General features: G+C 51.6%; 2 non-coding genes across 2 annotated transcripts; one reads left to right on the plus strand and one right to left on the minus strand.

Moving 5' to 3' along the window:
* The first annotated feature begins 5,373 nt into the window (after positions 1-5,373).
* Positions 5,374-5,456, plus strand: TRNAL-CAG. The gene has a single exon. It is a non-coding gene; the product is annotated as a tRNA-Leu (tRNA).
* A 249-nt stretch (positions 5,457-5,705) lies between these two features.
* On the minus strand, positions 5,706-5,788 carry TRNAL-CAG. Its single transcript has one exon. It is a non-coding gene; the product is annotated as a tRNA-Leu (tRNA).
* Positions 5,789-8,588: the final 2,800 nt, after the last annotated feature.

Raw genomic sequence — 8,588 nt, forward strand, 5'->3', positions numbered from 1 at the left:
CGGTATTCCTTTGAACACTCTGAGGTTCAAAGGGGAACCGCGGAGACTTCCTGCTGGCGGGGAGGGGGGAGGACAGGAAAGCCATACAAGGTAGAAAGTCCAAGCTGAGGCGCAGAAAGGGAAACGAAACCTTAACCCCTCCCCGCCAGAGATAACCTCCGATAAGAGCTTTTGGTGACTCACTGGGGAAGAGCTGGGGCTCGAAAACAAACGTCCAGGGGAGGACCAGCAGCAGGTGTGCGCAAGGCCAGTCTCCATCTCGTTTAACCCTGTCGTGTCTGCGAGGAGCCGTGTCTGCAGGCGGAGTTCGCCCGGTTTCCCTGGGCAACGGGCTGGCTCGGTGCTCTGTGGCCAGGGATGCGGTCCAGGACGCAGCAGCCTGCCCTCCTGACCTCAGGCAGCCGCCTCACCCTGAGCCTGCCCAGCCTCAGCCCCATGCCCCGGCCCCTGGCGTGTCCATCACGGTCACCTGACTACACAACCATGAGCATCAGAGCCAGGCCGAGGAAGGCGGCGAGGGCATCCAGAGCACAAGTGCCTTTTTCTTTCTCTCTCTCTTTTTTTTTTTTTTTTTTTTTTTAATATATATTTTATTGATTTTGTACAGAGAGGAAGGGAGAGAGATAGAAAGCCAGAGACATCGATGAGAAAGAGTCATCGATCAGCTGCCTCCTGCACACCCCCCACTGGGGATGTGCCCGCAACCAAGGCACATGCCCCTGACCGGAATCGAACCCGGGACCCTTCAGTCCCCAAGTCGACGCTCTATCCATTGAGCCAAACCGGTCTCGGCTCTTTCTCTCTCTTTAAAAAAAAAATATATATTTTATTGATTGTTTTACAGAGAGGAAGCAGAGAGTTACAAACATCGATCAGCTGCCTCTTGCACCCCCCCACTGGGGATGTGCCCGCAACCAAGGTACATGCCCTTGACAGGAATCGAACCTGGGACCCTTCAGTCCTCAGGCCGACGCTCTATCCACTGAGCCAAACCGGTCAGGGCACAAGTTCCTTTTTCTAAACTCTTGTGCACGATCCGTGTCACGCAGTGCTCCCGGTAAGAAATGCCAGGACCAGCTTTCCAGGCTGAGGACCCAGCAGCCACCAAAGGGGCCGCAGCGAACAGCTGCCAAGTCAGAAAGCCAGCGGGCACCCAGAGTTCAGAGGGCAACGGAGCTGTGTGAGGGTGAGAGGATTTCCGCAGGAAACATTGAAATCCTGGTTCTGCGCTGGTGGGAAAGGCTTGTGGTCGGCTCCAGCCGCTGTCAGAATCAGGGCGCCCCTTTCTCTCCCTCCTCGGAAGCCCCATTGTGGGGCCTGGGCATTGGGCAGAGCCTGCCACGCTGGCTTCCTGCGTTTCTGGGACCAGCTCAGGCGTCAGAGAAAACAACTGATGGCTGAAGGGGAAATGGACTGTTGGTTTTCCTTTGTCCTGCGCTCTCCCCACGATGGCTGTCTTCCCTGAGAAACCCATGGCCTGTCTTAACCCTGGAGGCCCCTCTGTCCCAGCAGCTCTCAGACCCATCCCTGCTCAGTGCCACTCCCAGGCCGGCACTCATGCTGTGCCCCCTCCAGGGGATGTCCCTCCCTCCCCACCCCTGCAGGTGGGCCTGTCCTTCTGTGCCCACCTGTCCCAGCAAGCCTTCTCCTCTTTGGCATCCTTGGAGCTCTTTTCTGGCGGGACTGCACCTTTAATTGGGCCGTCCCTGCTCTCTTGCTCCCTACAGGGGAGCCATTGGGGCCTAACACAGTCCAATCAAAATATAACACCAGCCAGAAGCTCTCTCATCACCAATGTGTCTTATCTCTCCCTCCCTCTCCCTTCCTCTCTGCAATCAATAACAACCCTTTTTAAAAATAAAAATAAATGGATAGAGGAGGGTCCCCCTGCCTGGTCTCCACGGACAGCGGAGGGGGGACGGAGGCTGACTCCGTCCCCAGTGGCCCATGAGTTCGTGGGTCACGCCGATGCGCCCACATCTTGCTCCCAGAAGGATGGGGGCAGGCGCTGGAGGTGGAGATGGGTTGAAAAGCTGAGCGAGGCTGGCTCGGACTGCACTTGCGGGAAGGGTGCTGGAGACATTCCTGCTGCAAAGTCAGCTTAGCAGGTGACAGCTTGCCCTACAATATTCACCAGGTGCAAGAAACGGTGCATTGCTTTATTTTGTCTGACTTTTTAGAAAGCACGTATCCTGTCCCAGGCACTCTGAGTGCTCAGCATGAATGAACTCTGCAACTTTGCAACGAACTTCCGAGGCAGAGGCTGCTCCTAAACCCACTTTACAGGTAAGGAGACGGAAGAGCAGAGAGACTATGGTCACAGAGCTGGCCAATGGCAGAAGCAGGATTTGAACTCAGGTGGCTCCAGAGCCCACAGGCTTACATGCTGCCTTGCGTTAAAACGGACTGGTGCCCCTTGCTTACCAGGGTGGTAAAGCTATACAGTCTCTCCCACTCCTGGGGCTCTCTTTCTGGGGTGACCAGAAGCTTAGGGGGCATGGGGGGGGGGCATTCCAGAGAACTTGGATGGGAGCTCCTGGGCTCAGTCCATTCTGGTCACCACGGCCCCCGTGATCCACTCAAGATGGGGGAACTGGCTGCCCACCTCTCCTCACGCAGAATGTGGGCCTGCAGTCTCTGGCTCTGGTTCCAGCGGGACTGGCCGTTCCCACGCCACCCCAGCAGAGATCCACGCCGGCTTTCCCCCTGCGCCCCTGGGGCCCCCTCTCGGTGGAATAAGGTGCCCAAACCAGAGCCCTGATGGCTTCTGTCCTCGCCCATGGCCAAGGAAACCCATGGCCATGCTGCGTAGACTGGCTTGCGGAGGACAGCCCTTCTTTTCTCTTTCAGTCTCCAATAATAAAAGCAGGACTAGACACAGCATCTCAAAGCCAAGGCTGCCCTAACTGCTTTGGCTCAGTGGATAGAGCCTCGGCCTGCAGAGTGAAAGGTCCCAGGTTCGATTCCGCTCAAGGGCATGTACCTTGGTTGCGGGCACATCCCCAGTAGGAGGTGTGCAGGAGGCAGCTGATTGATCAGGTGATCAATGTTTCTATCCCATTGATTTTTCCGATTCTCTATCCCTCTCCCTTTCTCTCTGTAAAAAAAAAAAAAAATCAATGAAATATATATTTTAAAAAATTATTTTTCAGCCGAAGCCGAAACCGGTGTGGCTCAGGGGTAGAGCGTCGGTCTGCGGACTGAAGGGTCCCAGGTTTGATTCTAGTCAAGGGCATGTACCTTGGTTGCAGGCACATCCCCGGTAGGGGTTGTACAAAAGGCAGCTGGTCGATGTTTCTCTCTCATCGACGTTTCTAGCTCTCTATCTCTCTCCCTTCCTCTCTGTAAAAAATCAATGAAATATATATTTTTTAAAAAATCAAAGTAAAAAAAAAAATCAAAGTGAAGGCTACCACCTGAACTGGCAAGCCCTCATGGCTTTTTTCTTTTTCTTTTTCTTTCTTTCTTTTTTTTTTTTTTTTTTTTTTTTTTTAGGAGAAAATGTAAAGCAACATCATCCAGTTGTTTTGCAGTTACCACTGAAAAGCAAAAACAAAGTCCTTGTCAGGAGTGGGATTCGAACCCACGCCTCAGGGGTGGGGGGTGGAGGGGAGACCCAGAGTAGTTCTCAAGAAAGGGTACAGAGCCAGAAGAGTCAGGCTCCAGGGCTCAGCTGTGCAACTGTGGGGAGGTTCTTGGCCTCTCTGAGCCTCACTTTCCTCATCTAATATCAAATGAGGCCAGTGACCACCTGTGTCATGGAGCTATTACTGATGTTAAGTGAAATGGTGGCTGTGGCCCTGACCAGTTTGGCTCAGTGGATGGAGCGTCATTCTGCGGACTCAAACATCCCAGGTTCAATTCCAGTCAAGGCCATGTACCTTGGTTGCTGGCAGGAGGCAGCTGATCATGTTTCTCTCTCATGAGGTTTCTAGCTCTCTATCCCTCTCCCTTCCTCTCTGTAAAATAAATAAATAAATAAATAAATAAATAAATAAATAAATAAATAAATAAACGAATAAATAAATAAATATCAATAAAATATATTAAAAGAAAGAAAGAAATGGTGGCTATGAAGGGGGCCCTCACTAAAACCCAGCTCCCTGTGTGCTGCCCTCTCCCGGCAGAGGTGGAGATGTGCGCCAATATCCCGGGTCCGAGGATGTTGGTTGGCTGAGCAGGAGATCCCACTGGGGGCCTGACTTCATCGGTGCCGCTTGGAGCGAAGCCGCGGAAGAGCCCGGCTGGGACTTCCCCTGAAGCTTTTAGACTTTCCAAACCGACTTCAGGGGACTTTCCTAAACTGGACAAATGCCCAGGGCAGGGAATGGGGCCCGGACCTTCGCACGCAGAGGTAATGCAAGGGGCAGTTCCCCGGACAGTCAGATCCGGGGACCGGTGCCCCAGCCAAGGCACCGGTTATCGGTTTTGCTTTTTTTCAAATCCTCTTACAAATATGCTCACACACCCTCTTTTTTGCACTTCGCAGCACCTGAGTCCGTTTATTCACTTATTTCTTATCTTCCCCCCCCCCCCCCCCCCACGCTGGGCTGTATGCTGAGGGCAGAAACTGTTTTGTACACAGCAACTGAATGACAGCCTGGCACATAGCAAGCGCGCAGGCAATGCTGACGCCTTTTGCAGTACCGAGGACAATTTATGTTTTAGGGGAGGGCACAAGGGGGCTAGGAAAAGAAGGGGCCAAAGGTGGGCCCCCGACCCCCCAGAGCTGGGAGTGGGAGTGGGAGAGACTGAGTCACAACATAACATAATGCAGGCGGGGGGAGGCGAGCAGGGATTAATCCCCAGACGCTGTCTGAGCCCACCTTATGCCAATCACGGGTTGGGCACGGGGGACACGGTCAGAAAGAGGGTGGGTATGGCTGTGCGGCTGCAGGATTTGATCTAACCCGGAGCCTGAGCGAGCCACACACCTATCAATGTGAAGCTGCCGTTTTGAAGAACGTTCGGAAAGAGAATGAGGTGCAGGTGCCAGGAGACCTCGCGACACCCGGGCTTCGCCTGGTTCGGGAGCCGGCCATCAGATCTAGTAGCGAGGAGAAAACGCACGAGGAAACGTTGTGCAGAAAACCCAGGGTGCTTGCAGATCTTCAAGATTCAGACCTGACGTGAACAGAACATGCAAGCATGCATGCAGAATGAATGCATGTCGGAAGCACAAATGCGTGCCTGGCGGAGCAGTCGTGGGAGCTCAGGGGTTTTCAGATTCTTCTTCCACGAGCTGGGTGCGCCCCCTGCCGCCGCCCGGGCGCCCTGCTCCGTCCCTCCCCGGGCTCACCCATGTCCTCCACGTGCGCATGCGTAGACTCGAGCTCTCCCGGAAAGCTTTTCTGGTGAACCGTAATCTACACAGTCAGGATGGCCGAGCGGTCTAAGGCGCTGCGTTCAGGTCGCAGTCTCCCCTGGAGGCGTGGGTTCGAATCCCACTCCTGACAAGGACTTCCTTTTATTTTAGCTTTTTCAGCGGTAACTCCAAACCCACAGATATTTACACCTTCCGATACTCTTTTTGATCTTCTTCTTGCCAAACGGATGTTTTCTCCTTCACAGGCATTTCCTTCCTAATGCTAATTACTAAACTTCTGTAAAAAGAAAGTCCCGCTTTGTGGACTGCGACACATTCTTGGCGTAGTCCAACGTACACACGTTCCTTGAGAATTTGGGAGGAAGAAAAGAGTGGCTCTTGTCAGGAGTGGGATTCGAACCCACGCCTCCAGGGGAGACTGCGACCTGAACGCAGCGCCTTAGACCGCTCGGCCATCCTGACTTGCTTGTGGGGCTGGCTGTGGTTGGGATGTAGTTTCTGCCGTGGTGTGACGCGGTTTGAGAACCGGCTGGTTTGGTCGTTCAGCTTCAAGTTCATCTACACAGTCCCCGCCGTTATTCCCAAACTTGTTCGGCCTTTTTACTATTTTATATTTTTTAAAGTGGAAACAGCACCGTAGCCGGAGCAAAACCGGAAAGTTTCCTTTGCCATCGGTAAAAAAAAAAAAATAACCATAAAAATAAATACAACGGAAAGGAAACTATATCGTTCAATTCTAGCCACTTGCCGAGGCTCTGAATCGGAAGTTTTTATATTGTTTTTTAATCACTAATATTTTTGATGGGATGGGTCGACGTGGTGTTGGGTAAGTAGTTAAAGTGGAAGGTTTCCGTACAGAATGAGCTTGCTGGAAAGGAGACGGGGTGCCGGTGAGATGGCGACATCCCCATCACCGGAGGCATTCCATAAGGCTGGACAGTCACTTAGCGTAACTTTTCTTTTTAATTAAAAAACAGTCAGAAAATAATTTGGGGGGGAAAAAACTTTGGAAAAGGCAAAGAAGATTCCTGGACGTTCTTTCGATGCAATATTAGGTGTTGTCGATAGCTGTGCTAACAGAGTGGCCACTAACTGTGAAAGATCTCATCCAATTTTTATATGGATCATGCGTTTAAATGACAGTATTTTAAAAATATATTTGAGTTGAGTGAAATATATTACTTAAAACTATTTAAAATTCAGGTCATAAACATGCAAATAAACATTGGTAAGATGCGATCGACTCCACCCTGTGGTAGAAGCCAGTTCTGCATCTATTAGCAAATGCCCTTCAGCGTTCTTGATTGTGAGATATGTGGTATGTATACAGGGTGGGACGAAAGTAGGTTTATAGTTGGTCATTGAAAAATAATACAAGAAATAATAATAAAGAATAAACAGTGTGTTTCGTGTACTTACAACTGTACACCTACGTTTGCTTCACCCTGTATACATATATTTCTCTTTAAACCAGTTTTCTTTTTAATTGATTGATCGATATGAGAGAGAAAGAGAGAGAGACAGAGAGAGAGAGAGAGAGAGAGAGAGATTTGTTGTCTCTTCACCAGGGGTCAAACCGACAACCATGGTGCATCTGGAAGATTCTCTAACCAATGAGCTACCCAGCCAGGGCTGTAAGAGTCTTCTTTGCTCCTAAATCCCTCGGGTCTAGGACACTAAATGTGGTGAAGGAGCTAAGGGAGTGAAGGATGAATAATGAATGAATGCAAACCACAGGACAGGGGGGATCCAGGGGCAGGAAGTCCCGGTGCAGACCTCATGGTGCAGCTGGCACCTGGATGGAATGAGGAGGATTCACCCAAACCCTGGCTTGGCCACGTCTCTCAGGAATTTGAGGCACGGATCACTGAACAAACAGTTAATCCTAATGCCCTTTCTTCGCAGCTCCCATTGGGAACAACCTTCGCTCTCATTCCAAGAGGCAGAAGGGCCCAGGCAGAGACGATAACCAGCCCCCAAGTCTGACCTTTGCCTCATTCTGAGCCAATAAATAACTGGCCCGAGGTGACCGGCAGGGCCCTGCAAGCACCTGCCCCTTCCGTCCCAGTCCTGCCTGCATCTCAACACGGAGACATGGCAAAGGCCATCAGCATCCTGGTACCCACCCTTTGCTCTTGTATCACCCGCCTGGAATGATGCCCCTTCTCAAACTGCTCTTTTCCAGGCTCTGTTTAAAGGGCATCTCTCCCCTGAGCTCCGTATTTTCTCCTGCCCCGGGGAGGTCAGGCATGGTGGCCGTGTGGACAGTGGGCGCTGGCCTGCAGTCCAAAGAGCCCAGCTTTGTTCATGCACCCCCACTTCTTACCCCACGCAGATGCTCAGGGACAAGAAGAGCCACCTGGCCCCTGGTCACTCACCGTGCAGCTTGAGCTCCATCCTGTCCTTCTCTGAGATGGACAGATGTCCCCACAGTGACGGGAAGGAGTTCGACCGGGTCACTGTTTCCTAAGCTTCAGGCACTTATTGCCTTGTGTTTCCATATCTACATACCACGTGTGTGCTTCCAATGTATTCTGAATAATGTTATGAGCATAGGTGTACAAATATATCTTTGAGGTGCTGCTTTCTATTCTTTTGGATATGTACCCAGAGGTGGGATATAGATGCAATTCTATTTTAATTTTTATAACTGTCCTCAAGTGGTCTATTGTTGTCTTGTGTGTGTGTTTAATAATAAAGCCCACTCCGTTGCTGAGGGTTTAAACTTAGGTGATCTGGCCCCTAGCTGCCTCTGGAACCTCATCTCTTCCTAATTCCCTCAACTCATAACCTCTGTCCTTCTTCAAATTTCTCTTAGCTTAGGGCCTTTGCACATTTCTCTGCCCAAAATGCCTCATTCTCATCCGTCCTTTAGGCCTCTGCTTACATGTGTAGACATCCTCTGACACAGCTATCTGAATGACACCCAACCCCAATTACCCTTCTTTTCCCCAGGTGCCCCGCCCTTTCCCGGGGTGTGTGTGTGTGTGTGTGTGTGTGTGTGTGTGTGTGTGAGGTTAGCACCGCTGGTAATCCTGTATCTATTGATCTGTGGGTTCACACGTCTAGACTGTCCCTCCCATCAGACTCCCTGAGGGTGGGGTGTGGTCGGAGGGCTCCCAGCTCTGCTCCCAGTGCCGGCTGCACCCAAGGTGCACAGTCAACATGTGCTCAGGGCCTCTCTGGCAGGCCCCACCCACCCCAGGTGGGGCAGGCCCAGCGCCAGAGAAGGGAGCCTTTGCAGAAATGAGACCTAGACTAG

This window comes from Pipistrellus kuhlii, unplaced genomic scaffold (assembly GCF_014108245.1).
Source record: "Pipistrellus kuhlii isolate mPipKuh1 unplaced genomic scaffold, mPipKuh1.p scaffold_m20_p_17, whole genome shotgun sequence".
Lineage (NCBI taxonomy): Eukaryota > Metazoa > Chordata > Mammalia > Chiroptera > Vespertilionidae > Pipistrellus > Pipistrellus kuhlii.